This window comes from Protopterus annectens, chromosome 6.part0 (assembly GCF_019279795.1).
Source record: "Protopterus annectens isolate FY-2018-M chromosome 6.part0, PAN1.0, whole genome shotgun sequence".
Classification (NCBI taxonomy): Eukaryota; Metazoa; Chordata; order Ceratodontiformes; family Protopteridae; genus Protopterus; species Protopterus annectens.
Genome location: NC_056737.1, coordinates 392,138,878 through 392,156,345, shown reverse-complemented (window position 1 = coordinate 392,156,345; position 17,468 = coordinate 392,138,878). Strand labels below are relative to the sequence as shown.

General features: G+C 38.2%; 1 protein-coding gene across 1 annotated transcript in view; it reads right to left on the bottom strand.

Annotated features, from left to right (window-relative positions):
- The window catches only part of BRMS1L (BRMS1 like transcriptional repressor), a 624,443-nt gene that overhangs the window by 567,478 nt on the left and 39,497 nt on the right, over nucleotides 1–17,468 (bottom strand). The gene's annotated exons all lie outside the window — the stretch shown is intronic.

Sequence of the window (17,468 nt, the reverse complement as noted above, 5' to 3'; positions counted from 1 at the left end):
CAACTCTACAGCTGTGCTAGTGGGGAGCCTTATTTGGGATTTGGAGAAAAGGAAGAAATCAGCCCCAGACTGACTGTGCTCTCTGTGCGCGCTTAAGGGAAATTGCACTTGCTGCAGAAAGCTGCATCTGGAAATACTTTGTGTGTACTTGTCATCCTCCCAGTGTACATCCCCCACTGGTGCTAATGGTGAGGATTGAGGCTCCTTGATTACTGGGCCAGTGGTGGGGCATCGCAAGACCTGACCAAAAAAGTATCTCCTTTAGTATTAAAACTAACCTAGAACCTTCATCAAACTCCAAACCTATTAAGAACTTTGCTAAGGCTAATTACGTCAAACTACATGACCGCGTATTAAGCTTCCAAGCCCCTCTGAACCTGGATGACACTGAGGCTTACTCAGTGCTGTACACAAAAGCACTGTACAACAACATGCATAGAGGAGGTTGTACTTGTCCAAATCAAACTTATGATTACTGGCAAAAATAAACCACCCTGGTGGACCCCTAGCATAAATAGGCTATTGAACAAAAGGAAAAAAAACCCTCTCCAAAGCCAGGAAGGAACAGACAAAACAGTGCAAAGAGACACTCACCATTGTAAAAAAAAAAAAAAAAAAAAAAAAAAAATTAGAGAACTTGTCAAATCTCCCAAAGCAAACTACAAGGCAACGATTGCCTCCCAGGTGAAAGAGAACTATAACACGTTTTTCAATTATGTTCGTAATCGCAAGAGAAATTGCCAGCAATGTGCCAGGTTAATCATGAATGGCAACACTTACAGCCAGCCATAAACTATAGCAAACCTGCTGGCCAACAAGTTCAGTTCAAACTTCTTACCCCATCACCTCTTACCTCATGCAAAGAAATAACTGCAACCATCCCCTTACCGGTCATTACGAGGTAACAGGTCCTTATTGCACTCGCTACAGCCAAAATCACAGCTTCCATGGGTCCAGACAACAATCCATGATGCTTCTTAAATAGCTTAAAACAGAATCTAGCAGGGCCACTAGAAACCCTCTTTAACCACAGCCTCTAGACAGCCTTTGTCCCAGAGAAATGGAAGACTGCAACAGTCGTCCCTCTGCACAAGGTGTGGCCTATCAACTGACCCAAGGAGCTAGAGACCCATAAGCTTGACCAGTCTTATCTGCAAGGCGATGGAGAGAATTACCATGGACCTATCAATAACAACATAGAAAATCTCCAAGCATTAGACCAGACCCAATTTGGCTTTGTCAAAGAGAGGTCTTGCCTGCTCAATATGGTGAACTTCTTGGAGAAAGTCACCAGGGTCATGTATGAGTGAAAAAAATGGCACACACGACTTATCTATATCTGCTCAAAACTTTCGGCAGAATCCCGTACTTTGAGATCATAGATAAACCTACTAAGTTAGGCAAAAAAAAACCTACATCATCAGATGGAGAGCAAACTGGCTCACTGACAGGACACATGTCTGGATAGGTGAATCTACTTCCAATAAGAAACCTGTTACTAGCAGTGTCCCACAAGACTCAGTGTTGGGACCCCTGCTAGGTCTCTGAAATGAAGACCAATGTTGGGGACCTCCGGCTCACAAGTTCACCAAAGACTGTAAGCTGGGAGCAATCACTGAAACCCCAAATGATGCTGACATCCTACAAATAGGCATAAAAATGACAAATGACTGGTGCCAAACCATGATCAGAGAATAAATGCTAAAAAATGTGTAATCGTACCCTTCAGTAAATCATATATCCCTGCAAATGATAACATTGTTTGCACACCCTTAAAAGTAGACCCAATGGTGAGGGACATAGAAAAACAGATAGTAACCTAAACTTTGACCACCAGGTAGCTACAGTAGTGAGGAAATCCTTCTGTGTGGCTCAACTTATAAGCAAAGACATGGCATCAAGGTAAAAAGTCATATTCCACTGTACTCGGCCTTCATTATGCCCTTAATAGAGTACATGTTCCCTTCTGCATACACCTAACCAGGCACTTACACCAATTGGAGTGGCCCCAGGTGTTTCTCACTAAAAATATACAAAGTGTAAGATGCATGTCTTATGTGGACCAACTAAAGGCCTTAACCTTTTACTCCAGCTCTTATCATTTATTTAGAGGTGACTTGTGCCTGCCTTACAAGGCATTCTCTGATCCAGCCCAGATGAAAATGTTACACTTGTTCAAGAAAAATTATACAAGGGTTAAGCGTTCCATTGGCTTGAACCTTATGTGACACTAAAAGAACTTGCTGGACAGACAAATTTATATCCCAAAGGCTACCTCGTCTATATAATAATCTTCCCATCTTCATAAAACAAAGCCCGCCCTCACTCTCTTCAAATAATTTGGGTAAATAAATAGGTAACCGTAAATTCACTCCCGGGGTACTGCCCATATCCTTTATGGACACAGGTTTTCTATAAAATGACTCAGGGCTCCAACACCTGAAGACCCGCTACCCTGATACTACCCCAGCCCATATCCAGGGAATTGAGGCTAATATTGGCATATCATCGTTATTATTGGCTAGGCTTGTAAAGGCTCTTGTGTCATTAGCCTAGTAATTGCATACAAACCCAACAACAGATCATCTTCCAGATTATGCTCACTCTCTACTTCTAATCTTTCAAATCAGTTTACTACTCAGTGTTTGTTTCATCTGTTTCCTTAACTTTAACTTCTGCTCCTTTTTCTTTCCTATAACACTTATTACTTTGCCCTCTTTCCCATCATTGTCATTAAATACTTCTCTGTACATACATGTATAATTTCCACTATCACAAGTTCTCTCCCATCTTCATTAGACTCTTCTTCTATTCCTCCATCTCCACAACATACCCAAAAATGTCCCTCTCTACCAAATTTCATACAAACTCTTACCACATCTCTTTCTTGTGCAACCCATTTTCTCAAATTCAGTAAACACATTTTTAAGACTGTTTCACCACATAAAATGCTTCCCAAGTTAACCAACACATCTAGGTAAGCATTTTAAGTTTGCATAAATAAAGGAGTTACTAAATGATGCAGTGTTCCACTCTTTACCTCCAACATAACATTGTCTGCTTACTCACATCCACAATCACTTTTTATTCCATGATTAATATACCATCAAAAATGTAAAGTGTTTGTATTCATACTGCCACTTTGCTTATAAACAAACTATGTATAGGTTCATAGGTGAAAACTAGGCTAACTGCCCTAAAAATTTATACAGTATTTGTACCAAGGCAGCCATTTTTATTTTCAGCATTTTCACAAATCTTATTCAGTGCTCTTAAGTTTCAAATTCTATTTGTAAACCAAGTCAACATAATACACCAGTATTTGTGTCTTATTCTTACATATGAAACAAAAGTTTAATAACCTTATTCAAAATTCTTAATACACACTGTATACTACCCCCCAAAAGAAAAAAAAAATCTCTATTCTAACCACCTCCTCTCCAACAAACACAAAATTCCAATGTTGGAATTAATTTCAATGCCACATTCTGCTCCCTGTATTGTTTTTCTTCCATGGTCTCACTATATCCCAGCATAAAATCTCTCATCAATTAATAACTCTCTCCTCGTTTACTGTGCCAGTTCAGCACATGAAAAGCTGTTTCACCACCTTTCAGATTTTTCATTTCTAAATACAATGGTATGCCCAATAATTGTTTTGCTCATATATTACCCACCTGTAATTTGCCACTCATTCCATTACTTCAGCTCACAGAACATCACTCATGCCCTGTACACCTTTAACATCTGGCACGCACTAAAGCTATTAAATGGATAAATATTCTTCCTTCATATACATCAACTTCATCTTGTGAAACTAACACTTGTGTGAATTTTTCTACTCTTCCAGTTCTAAGATCAGGGCTCACTCTTACTAGCCTGCCCTTGAGGTGATAAAAATGTAAGAGAGTATCAAGGTTAAGCCAAGAATAATTTTAAACAACATTTTATTGGAATTTTTGCTAACAAAATTCAAAATAAAAATATTAAAAATGCACAACAAATCAGCCAAAAAAAAGAAAAGAATAAAAGAAAGGTAACATTGAATAACATATAACTATATACAATATCAACATAGTCTATACGTACTTTCCCAAAACCCACTAAAAATAAAAGAATTAATGGAAGAAACTCTCAGTGATATTTGCTGTTTTATATATGAAAGAAAACAAATGTAAATATATGTATAAAGTGGTGATAACCAGAAGGCCAATAGAAATTACCAAATTTATCTTATTACAAGCTTCTAATGGTGTGCATGTTCTAGAATTTAAAAGAGGCCATGCTTTGAAGGCTCTGTGGTGATGAATTAGATCAGGAAGTTCAGACTGTAAGGAGAACTACTTAGTTAAATAATATTTTATCAATGTGAGCAGGATACCCTTAGTTAACCAGGTTTAATATTTTTAGGTTTTAAATGCAAGATAGCAAATTGCTACATTAAAGGTTTAAGAGCTGGGAATTTGGCCTGGATTTTTTGTTGTGCTGTGTCCCATATAATTTTGGTAATGAGCAGTTCTAAAATGTGTGCACAATATCAGCAGTAGGGAGATTGCAAGCATTAAAATTATTGAAGTCTTAATATAAAGGGCTTTGTTGGCAGGAGTGATGTAGGTATTACTTATCACGTGTACAGGGGTAGCTCATGCTATGGGACTGCAGCCCCCCCAGCTGTGGAAAAGGGGAGGGGAAAAAAAATCAGAGTCTCAGAACGTTTCCGAACATCCGCACATGCACACTCGGCAAACATGGAACTCAGAGGGGATCCAGACTGCTGCAACAGCAGTCTGGAGTAGGAAGAAGGCATCTCGGTACTCTCGGCATTCTGATGCCCAGAATTCTATGCAGTGATGACCGTATAGAATGGAAGAGATCTGGACTCCAACATCCGCAGGCTGGACCCTGGTCTCACGGGGAAGGAGGACGTGCTCACGTGAGACTTGGGAGAAGGATGCATTTCCTGGACCTGAACCTACTGGAGGAAGGACGTGTTATGGAAGCTGCTGCAGCTGTTTACCGGACCTGAAGCTGCTGCTGGGGGAAGGTGTTACTGGCTGCTGCAGACGAGGGACGGGTGTTGTGTGTGTGTAAAATGCCTCAGTTGATATATACTGGTGGCTAGAGAGAACTCAGATGGTGGTGGCTCAGGCTTGAACCCTATACCTTGGGTGCAGGTAACAAGAGCCTGAATTCCCTACCCACCACCATCTGTGAAAACTTTGCAGATTTTTGCCTCATATTTTTGTTCTGTTCCTCATAAAATCTGTGGATTTTTTTAATTCAGTACATAACTGATGGTGCAGTGGTAGCATTGTTGCCTCACAGCTAGAGGTTCTCTGGTTTGATTCTTGGCTGGGGTGCCTCCTGTGTTTGTGTGGGTTTCCTCTGGGTGCTCTGGTGTCCACCCATGTTACAAAGGTATGTGTCTGGAGTGTTTCCCCCTGGGCCTCTGCTGAAAATTGGCTTTTGTTCCAAGTCAGACTTTCCTGGTTAACAAATGTTAAATAAAAATGACAAGCATTTAAATTTCAGACTTCATATTCTTCAGAAAGTACATGGTAACACAAAACCTTTTATTCTAGCAATTCTTTGAAGTTTATACAATGAATGTTTGAAATTTCTCTATTTTTGGTATTGTATGCCCCCATTACTGGCTTCATCCAGGTTTTTTGTGCTAAGGTTGAGAACTATGGTGAGAATTGAACTCACTGAATATGTTTGGGGGATGTATTCCCCCATTATTGGCTTTGTCCAGGTGTTTTGTGCTAAGAGATTGACAGCTATGGTGAGAACTGAATTCACTAAATGTTGTTGTTGTTTGTCTTTCGGCTTTTTCTGGTTAGGGGTCACCACAGCAGAACTCCGGTCCACTAATGATTGGCAGTTGTTTTTTATGGTGTCAAGTTGCCAGCCCGACACCCAACCTTTAACGAAGGCACACCCATTCAACACATGTCTTTCGAACGCCCACTCGACCGTGGGAAGGACATGCAGACTCCACACCGAAGGCACTCCCAACCCAAGCTGGGAATCGAACGGGAGAATCTCTTGCTGTGAGGTAACCATGCTACCGCTGCACCACCACGGAATAGAACTGAATTCACTAAATGGTAGCCATTTAAGTTGGTCTTCCTCTCTTTCACAAAACAGCTGATATGCCATAGTGGTATGTTGCTCTGACTGTTTTGCACAGGGTCCTGGTTCAACACTTGGCAGTGAAATTTATGGCAGAAACAGAGCATTTTATTCTAGCAGCTTTCCAAGATTATACAAGCAATGTTTAAAATATGACCCTGGTTTTTGGGCTTTTGTCCCCCCCCAATAAATTTTTACTTTTTCCAGATTTTTTGTGCTGCAAAGTTGAGAGATACAGCTGAGTGTCTAGTAGATTTTACAAGGAGCTGAGAGCTGCAGGGCAAGAGAAGTTTAGTGCTGCTTATGCGGAGTCTGCTTGCAATGTTAATAGCACAACAGGTAGTGTACTTATGTTTGATGCAGAAGGCTGTGGGTTCTACTCCCACAATATGTAGATGCATTGCTGATACTGTTTTGTAAAGGGGTGGATGCTGCAGTCCTTTTTGGCGAAGATACCTAGTAACTATGAAGCTGTTATCAGTTTGCCATCCATTCCCTATTGCAATATTACTAGCTTATCATTTTTTAATGTAACATAGGCAATTTATTCCAAGGACAACAGGCACTTACTCACAGATGAAACAATGAAATATAAAGTTGTTTGCTAGCAGCAGCCTCTTCATTAATTAGTTTCAGATCTCTTTAATGTGGAATTATTTAGACGACATTTACTTCTTCAGAGATTGTGCATATTTACCGATACTGGTGGATTGTTGAAGTTTGTGTAGACTTTTATGATGGAAATGTTCTAAATTGGGCAGTTTTGTCATTCCTGGTGCATGTATTTTGTCTCATTGTTTACTGGAAAAATGTTCAAAACAATAAATGTAAAACACCCTCTAACAACTGTACTGTATTATACAAGGAATATTATTTAATACAATCAGGAAGGTGTATCAAAGAACAGGATCCATGCAAATGTTCGAAGTTTCACTTCTTCAAACCCACTTCACAGAGTCCACTTGTTCGAAGTAGTGAAACTTTGATCATTGACTTCGGCAGACACACTACAGCGTGGAATGGGAATATTCCCTTTTCCCCACTGTAGTGCGATCTCAGAGTTGGTATATTTAAGTAGGGGGGTGTGGGGGGCACAGCCCCCCACATGGGGTGTGAAGGGAGGCTTGCCCCCCTGCAAAAACATGTTTTAGTGGGGGGGTTGGGTCGCCCAGGGAGCTAGACTTCAGCGAAAGTGCACTTTCGCTGAAGTGAACTTTCGCTGAAGTGTGGGTCTCCTGCTCTGTTTCGAAGAAGTGTTCTTTCGATGTAGAGCAGTAGTCCCCCAAAGGACACATGTATGCTTCATGTGCAAGCGGCCTATGATTTGAAAACAGCCCAAAGTTAATCTTTATCTGCCACTGGCAAAATGTACTTTCTTTGAATGTGGGTTTCAATGAATGTGAGTTTCAAGAGCAGTCTATTTTCATTGTGAAACTAAATTGCTTTGTTTAGCAAGTCTGTTAAGTGTTTGTGCTGTAAAATGCAAAATAAAACTTTCAAATTAAATCCAAATAATCACAGCAGTAAAGCAGTATGCACATTACAGTGTTTATGGCAAATGGGGCGAAATAACCAAGTAATGGTACATTGGAATGGCTGCAGTGGGGAGGGCTCCATTCCACCATGATTTTGTGAGGGGGAAAGGGCAGCAAACTCAAAGACAGCCCCGGATGAACTATACCTCTCAAATGTCCAGATTTTCTGCAGAATGAATAGCTTTTTGCTCCTTATTTTTGGTTTGTTTCTTATAAAAATGTATGTTTTTCTGTCAAATCATTTAGGAATGAAGTCATTAAATAATGACAGACTGTTTCAGACTTCATAACCTTCAGAAAAATGCATGCTAAAGCAAGACCTGTTATTCTATCAACTAAGTTTATACAAGATAAATGTTTAGTACTGTTTGTATGTTCCCCCAATATATTAGGCCTTGTCCAGATTTTCTGCATTAAGAGGTTGAGAGGTACGTGGAAATCACTTTATAGAATTAGGAATATCCAAACCTCTCAACTGTCTCCAATTATGGCTCAAAATGTTGCTCTCCCCCTAATAATCTCTTCACAAAATAGCAATTTTGGAAGAAAACGTGGAGGGTTTACAATTATAAATAACTGTAGTGATCAGAGTTATAGATTACTTTTATTTCAGAAATGCATGTAGATTCTCTTATTTTGTCAGCTGTTCAAGTTAACAGTACTAATATTAAAAAGTGTCCCATTGACAGGTTCCCAGCTGTATTGTGTGGCAATTTTATATTTCTGCATCACATTTCTGGACAGTTTTTCATAAAATTGTGGTTTTCTGGCAAATTAGTGGCAAATCATTAAAGACTGAAGTTAGAAAATAATGACAAACATTTGAGTTTCAAATTTCATACCCTTCAGAAAATTCATACTAATGCAATACGTACTAATTATCTTTCTAAGTTTAGAAGATCGGTATTTGAAAATGGTCCTTATTTTTGCGCCTTTGTCCCACTTCTATGCATGGCTTTGTCTAGATTTCTTGCTCTGAGGTTGAGAGGTACAACAAATGTGTCAGAGCCATCACAGTCAGCCACAGACATTTCAAATTGTGACATACTTGTTGCACCCCAAGTAGTGACTTTAGATGTGTCCAAGCAAGGCAAGGAGTAGTTAAGCAGTGTAAGTGTGCAGAGTAGTCCCCCATCCAAGGTAGACAAAAGTATGACAGTGGCTTTTCATCTGTCCTCGATTTTGCAAAATGTTCTTGTTTTCTGTCATATTTTTATACTGTTGATTTATGCTTCTTCTTATTCAGAAAATTCATGCTTTTGCAGTGCCCTGTTCCTCTGTGTTTAAGTAGCAATGCTTTAATGACCATCAGGTAAGCTTGTCCGAGTTTGTAAGTTGCAAGTAAGCTTTAATAAGCATATTGTTTAAAGAATTACCAACAATGAAAAAGCCTTTTTGTTGTTGCCATGCAGAGAATATTTACATAACTATATAACGTACAAGCCTTAGGTACTGAAATGCATATGATAGTATTTGTAATAAAGGACAGGATTACAGTATTTTCAGAAGCTCATTACATTTGTTGGAGACTTGCAGTCATCTTTGCAGGCTTTACCCTTAAACTAAACAGAATGCCAATCTATCACGTGTGGTCCATAACCTGTGCAGTAATCCTTTAAGCAATTTATCTTGAGCTCGTTTCTTGCTTGCTGTTCATTTTTTTACTTTGATGATGGTTTTCCCCATGAAACAAGTAGATAGTTGTGGTCAGGCAGAAGGTCTTTTTTGGATAAGAATCATTTTTACAAGTGGGGGTATCACAGAGATTGCTACTTTCAGCATGCTACTTGGTAATTTTATAAAGCTGAATATAAATTATAATTAGAACTGCAGTGCAAGGAGAAGTGGTTTGAGTTAAGTGCTGCTTGTTTTTTTTTTTATACTTGATTTTGACTGGCATTCCAGTAATGTATTTAAAAAGCAATTTATTTTTTCATGCCTCCCAACCTTTTTGTTTCCATCTAGATATTAAGTAAGCTGTCATGTAGCCAATGCATTGAAATATTTTTTTCTTCTACACTTTTGATTGGACTCTCGTAATGATGGTTTGGCACCCAGGGCAGCGCATTTAATTAAAGTTCCAGTTGTTGTGGTTTTGAGCATAGCTCTGCCCCTTTCTAGTTCGCCACACCCTCTTCCCATTGGCCCCCACCCATTCAGCTGTCTCCTGCAGCCTCCCCTTTGATTTGAAGTCACCAGCCGCCACTGCACGTGTAATATAATTTCTTAAAGGGGATATATTTAATGTTCAGATAATTTATGAATTACTTGATTATTTGTTGTTGAATGACTGACCAATGTTGAAGGTTCTTTTTTTTTTTTTTTTTTTTTGCTGGTATTTTCTAGAAAGATAAGAATGATTGAATTTTGCATTTAAAATAATTTAAATGCTGCAGAAGTTGATTTAGGGGTCACAAAGGTGTTACTAAACTCCTTAGAAACTCAATCTGATCTGTCTGAATATGGCCCAATTGATGGTAAGGTTGCAGAGCTAAAGTAATTGAATTGACACTGACAGAATAAGAAATGGAAAGGTAGAATTTAGTAAAATAAAATATCTTTTCATATAGGACATTATCAATGAAAAGAAATTAAGATTTATAACATTATTGCTTACCAAGACATTTGGATTGTTGTATAAAAGTTGAAAGAAGATGTTTGTATGTTCTAAGCCTAAAATTTAAATTAATTGTTGAACGTGGACAATATGTTGCACTATTTTTTCTATTTTAAATTTCTTCATAGTGTTTGGCTTTAGAATGGTATGGCAAGGGGATTGCAACTGTAGTGTTTAATGCATCTCAACCATATACGAGGCCAGGTAGCACCCCAAGTAGATTTACTGGGATTAATTTATGGATTTAGTGGCAGGAAGCTCTGATGATTAATAGATGTAAAAGTCAGTAATTTTATTCCAACATGATCTTTGGAGTGAATAAATAAATGCCTCTCTAATGTAACATTTGTCTGGGGGTTGCACATTTCTCTAAATTTGCATTTCAAGCACTCGGGGTCCTCTCTTGATTCAGCCGGTACCACAATGTGGCGGTTTTCCCCCTCTCCTGCATATAATGCTGGTACATACACAAATGAACGCTCTGTTTCAATAGCCTCTGACCCAGCTAAGTTAAGCAAAATGAATGCCCTTGTACATGCATCTTTGTCAGAAAAACCTGCTTGTATAAAAATATACTTCTCAAATGCTCTCCAATTGTCTGCTATATTATGATCATACACAAAAGGCCTAGGTCTGCAAAATGTGTCTGCCATATCAACACACAGTAGTGAAGGTGCTTGAAATTATGTTAAAATGTTAACTATTTACAGAATACCACGTCTTTTTTTACCTTTACTTGGAAGATTTCTAGTAAGAGTAAGGATTTACTAGATGTGAGTTTACATTACGATATGCAACAAGGGTTTAAAACTACATTATACAGAAATACTTGTAGGAAGAACACATTACTACAACGTAATAGTATGCACCCTGTATTAGTTTTCAAGAATGTGGTTAAAGGTCAGGGAATGAGAATATCCAGGCTTAATAATAATAATGACGATGTTTTCAACAAGGACATTGATAAACTAAGACTTGAGTTTTACGATAGGGGGTACAAGAATACATAAACAGAAGGTCCATTACAAGAAAGTCTGTATCATAGGAGACATAAGGCTTGCCCTTTTTATTCTGATAAAACGTGAGTCAGTGAGTGATATTCTAGCTGCTAATACTTCCATTAATAGGAATTTATCCGTGTCTCTTTTTTATACTAGCGATATAAATAGCATCTTGCATATCATTAGAAATAACTGGTCGATCCAACATCTAGATGAGAAAATTAAGACCATTGTAGGTGAAAAGCCTAGCTTTACTTTTAAAGATAAAAAAATCTTTAAAAATACAACTATGTTACAAGAATTTTTTTTTTTATCTGTAAAGGGAGTAAGCAGACAAATAATGAAGGGGATGTGTAGTTGTTCTAGCTGCAATTTTTGTACCTATATAGATCCCCATACTTACTTCATCTATCTTGTTACTAATGTTGAATACAAGTTTACAGTTAATGCAAACTGTCACAGTAGGAATCTAGTATACTTGGCAAGTTGCAGGGCCAGTAAATGTTTTTATATAGGGAAAACTAATAGGTCACTACTGGAACATATGAGGGAACATCTCTATTGCATTAATACCCTTGACGCACATAATGCTCTGGCGAAAAATGTCTTGGAGTGTGGTGAACACATTTTTGGCTTCAGGGTTATTGAAACTATTGCCCTGAAAAAACGTGGTGGTGACTAAGAATTATAATGAGAGTTGTGAGTTATTTTGGATTATAACCTTGCAGGCAGATAAGTACCCTGGTATAAATGGAAACATTTCTATCAAACCTGTTTTAAAAGCAAGATCGCTCTTTAAATGGATTTTAATATTTTATTGAAGGCTTGTTCTTATTGGCTGTTTTGAATTAATTGTCTATGTGAATTGTTATATATTGTATTAATGGTTTGTATTTATTGGTCTGATGAAGCACAATAGTATGTGTGAAAGTGCTTACCATTTATATTAAAATTGTTTTTATGCCTTTGGCTGTGTTTCAGTGCCTATCAGTTCTGTTTTTTTTACATTTAAGAAATTTATTTGATAAATGAGATGGGGGTCAGATGAATAGTTTATTTCCAAATATATAATTGCCTATTTTATACAGACACCTTCCAATTTTGATACATCAACAGAATATTTTTGTTAGCAAAGAAGATTAAAAAAGAAGATTTTGGGGGTTTTCAGTTATATAATTTGCGAATTTGGAGAACTTTCTGGTAATGTTCAAGATGCTTAGTATTTCAATGCCGGAGCAGGATAGATAGTTATAGCATCTGCATAAGCAGTAAAGGGAATTGGAAAGTTATATGAGTGGGGAGTCAGTACGTGTTTTGATTAATGACAGAAACAAGACTTCCGTATATAAATTAAGTATGGGGAGAGCAAGCAACCCTGCAGAACATCATTCTTTAGTTGTACTGGTTTTGAAAGATTCTTGTTAAATTATGATACGAGTAGAAGGATTGTTGTAATGTACTGCAATACATTTTGAAATCATTTGGTATACCAAATCTCAGAAAAATATTTATTAGGAATTGAATGTTTATTTTATCAAAAGCCTTGAATGCATCAAAAGAAACATCACAAAGAACATCATAAATATCGACAACATAGTTTGTACTGAGCAGCTGAAGAGATTCAAAAGTTACGGTTTGGTCTGAAGTTTGTCTGTGTTATAGAAAGCCTGACTGGGAGACTGAAATTATAGTAGGTAAAACATTTTTTAATCTATGTTAATTAATGCAGCTGATCTACAATTATCAGGTTGTCTTTTAAGGATTAAAATCATTTTGGCTCTGAGCATGGATCAGATATTCTGTGTAAGCTTGTGTAGTTAAATATATGAAACGGATAAACAACTGTTTAAAATGTTTGTAAAACTGTAGAACAGAGCATGTGTAGGTACCTTTAAGAAGCATTTCCAGATATAAGCACGTGCATATAAATAGTGAGCATGTGCAGGCAGCAGTGCCATTTTGAGTGAACAGCCAGAGTCTTAACATTCTTGAGTGTGGTAGTCAGTCTGTTTATAAGTTTATTTAGGTTTAAGTTACAAAGCCTCATTCCTGATTTGTTTGTGTGTAATAAAGCTGCTTGAACTGAACCCAAAACTGCTGGTGTGTTTTATCCTAACCAGAAGAGCGACATGGTGTCAGAACAGACATCGACAGAAAAACTTCAAGCCATGAGGTGCAGAGTTGAAGGTGAAGGCAGATTAAGCAGCTTGAGTGAAACGGTGATCAGACAAACAAAGGGCTAGAAATGAACTTAAGGTTAACAAAAAACTTGCAAAAATGATATGACACAGAAAATGAAACTGAGCATTTGTAAGGCACAAAACGCATTGTTAACCAAACGAGTAGAAAACGTATTAATCAAACGAAAGGCACAAAATACATTATTAATTAAATGAAATGTTCGAAACTACAATAATTTGATAAAACTAGTAAAGATATTCATGTGGGGCTCAGAATTACCTTTGGTTTGCATAACGAGCATGTTTAAAGTAAAACCGGCACAAGAAAAAGTATAATGAGCATAAGAGATTAAAAGGGCATAATGTGTAGAATAAAAGGGCAAATTAAGCTTAAAGAGCAAGGTGACTGCATGTTAAGTAAAAGACCGTGTTTGAGCACAAACTACTATTCCGCATTGACAGAAGCCATTCAAAGGATAACTAGGTATCTCAGAGTGTGTGCAAAGTGTTTGCAAAGTGCGTGCTTTATTGCGGTGCAATTACTTCAAAGAGTTTGCTGGTTGCAAAGTTCAGTCCAAGTACAGCCATTTCAAAAAGTTTTTTGTGCTCTGTACATTTATTTGCAGAGTACCACCATTTCAAAGCGTTTCTTACACTGCACAGAGTTATTTCGTAAAGTACAGCCATTTTGAAAGGTTCTTGTGCTGTGCACAGTTTATTCGCAAAGCACAGTCATTTCAAAGCATTTCTTACACTGATAAGAGTGGTTTCACAAAGTGCAATGAATTCAAAGTGCTCTTGTGATAATGAGATTTATTTGGCAAAGTGCAGTTATTTCAAAGAGTCTGTTGTGCTATCTGGCATAATTACAGGTACTGGCATAAAATTCTGGCATATATATTTATATTCGACCATAATTTCAAGCATCTTCACTACTGTGTGTTGATATCACAGACATTCCGCAGACCTAGTCCACTTGCGTTTGATCATAATATAGCAGACAATTGGACAGTATGATATTTTTTGCAAGCAGCTTTTTCTGACAAAGATGCATGTACAAGGGCATTCATTTTGCTTAACTTAGCTGGGTCAGAGACTATTGAAACAGAGCGTTCATTTGTGTATGCACCAGCAGTATATGCAGGAGAGGGGGAAAAACACCACAATGTGGTACCGGCTGACTCAAGAGAGGACCCTGAGTGCATGAAATGCAAATTTAGAGAAATGTGCAACCCCCAGACAAATGTTACATTAGAGAGGCACTTATTTTATACAAGAGACCAAAAGCCAGGTGAAACTTTTGTAGCTTATATCACTGACTTGAGAAGACCAAAGCATGCAGATTTGGTGACGTGATGTGTTAATAAAGGACAGACTTGTGTGTGGTGTTAACAGTGCTGCAGTGAGAAAGATTTTGCTTTGTGACAGTGATTTAACATTAAGCAAAGCCATACAGATTTGTCAAATCCATGAGCTCACAGAAAGGCACACAAGTATGCTTGAAAGTGATAAGAGCATGGTTTCAACAGCCTCTAGAGCAAACACACAGCATGCAGCACATGGCAAGCAGAAACATGCCTAAGCACATGGCAGCTGCAACCCCTGCAGGTCTACCTGGAAAACCTTGTAGCTTTCTAGCAAGTTCCAAGAATAGCTTAGTAAAAAGGGATTGCTCAGTGCAGTATAAGGGTGAGTCAGCAAAACCCAAGTCAAGTCTTATTGTTAACTGTCATAACTGTGGTACCAGTCATAAGTCTGAAAAAGAGAAGTGCTTACCACTTGGTCAGAAATGCCACAAGTGTAAACAATGGAATCACTTTCAAACGTTTTGTAAATCAAACCAGCCTCATTCAGTTATTAAGAAAGGTCACTCAAAAAGCAAGTTGATCATTTAGAGAGCTACAACCCTACTTTCTGTGTAGATTGTGTATCCGCAGTCGGTGAGCGGGTTAATGCAGTAGATTTGTTGGCAAAGAATTAAGTATTTTGAACTGTCCTGATCAATGATAAGCCCACAGAGCTCAAAGTAGACACTGGTTTAAAGTGTAATGTAATTTTAGCAGAAACATTTGCTAGAGTGAGGACTGGTGAGCAACTTAATTTGGCTAATTGTGCGAAGCTTGTTGCTTATAGAGGTGAAGAGATTCAAACCGAAGGCTCAGTAGTGCTTTCATGCTACTTGGCTGGGAACAGTAAAGCTTACAATTTTACATAGTCAGAAGACCTGTGTAGTCATTATTAGGGCTCAGAACAGTTTGAGAATGAAGCTGCATTGTTTGACTAAAGAAGTCCATCATGTAAAGCACAGTTCCCAGTTCCAGCTTTACTGATGCTATTTTCTCAGAGTATGCTGATGCGTTTGACAAGCTAGGCAAACTTCCAATTGTGTACTCCATGAAAGTAGCCCTAGAGGTCAGACCAGCAAGAAGAGCTCCAATAGCTATGCAGGAGAAAGTCAAGGTCCAGCTAGACAAAATGATTCAGCAAGGGGTGATTTGTCCAGTCACAGAACCAACTGAGTGGGTGGGTCTTCCATGGTAGCTGCTCATAAGAAAAATTCAGATGAAATCAGAATGTGCATTGACCCAAGACACTTGAACAAGGCATTAAAAAGACCATCATCCCATGTCTACAGTCGAGGGGATTGCCACCCTCATACCAAATCCCACTGTTTTCTCTGTCTTGGATGCAAACAGTTCATTTTGGGAAGTAATGCTTGACCGCAAATCTTCGCTACTGACTGCATTCAGTACCCAATTTGGTAGATACAGATTTCTCAGGATGTGTTTGGAATAAATTCTGCCAGCGAAGTCTTTCAGTGTGCGATGAAGTAAATTTTTTCAGGCTACCAGTGTGCAATAACAGTTTATCATTTACTGGTTGGGGGCAATGGTGAAGCAGAGTATGACAAGAAACCTCAGGAAGGTTCTGGACAGAGTGCGTGAAATGAATTTAAAGCTCAATTCCCTGAAATGCAAATTCAGATTACCAGAAATTGCTTATGCAGGTCATCTATTTACCAGTACAGGCCTACAAACAGACCCTTCTAAAAAAAGCAGCCATTCCTGAGATGCCAGCTCCAGACAATGTCCAGGCCCTACAGCGTTTCCTTGGCATGGTTAACAATTTGGGCAAATTTATCCCGGACTTTAGTGAGTTATCAGCATCTTTGAGAGAGTTGACACACAGAGATGTTGCCTGGTCATGGTTAGAACACCACCAGGGAGCATTTGACAGCCTCAAACAGCAAACTGCCAACCTGTCTACATTAAGGTACTATGATATCCACAAACCAGTAGTGCTTTCCTGTGATGCTTCAAAGTTCGGTCTTGGTGCAGTTATTCTTCAAGAGGGCAGACCTGTTGCCTATGCATCTAGAACTCTTACCCAAATTGAAATGCAGTATGCTCAAATTGAGAAGGAACTTTTGGCAATTATGTTCTGATGTTTGAAGTTCCATGATCATATTCATGGCCGAGCTATCCAGACAAACTGACTATCAACCTCTAGTCACTAATTTAAAGAAGGCTATGCATTCAGCTCCAGCAAAACTACAAAAATGTATGCTCAAACTGCAAAACTATAATTTCAAAATGGTCTGTACAAAAGGCAAACTTCTTTGTCTGTCTGATACCTTATCCAGATCACCCAGAAATACCACAGAACAGCTTGATGCAGAGAATTTTGACTGATGTCATGGAAGTGCATAATTTTTCTACCACGGGACTTGATGAGCTAAGAGATCATACAAAGACTAATTCAATTTTGCAAAAGCTCAACCACTTCATCAATGTTGGATGGCCATCAAAGCAATCCTGTGTATCGCCACAAGTGCAACCTTATTTTCTATACAGAAATGAGATGCTGATGGAAGCTGGTATTTTCAAAGGTCCAAAAGTTATTGTTTCTACTTCCTTACAATGTGAATACTTTCAGATTTTGCATTGTGGCCATTCATGTTCCAATTCCACCAAAAGAAGAGCAAGAGGACTATTATTTT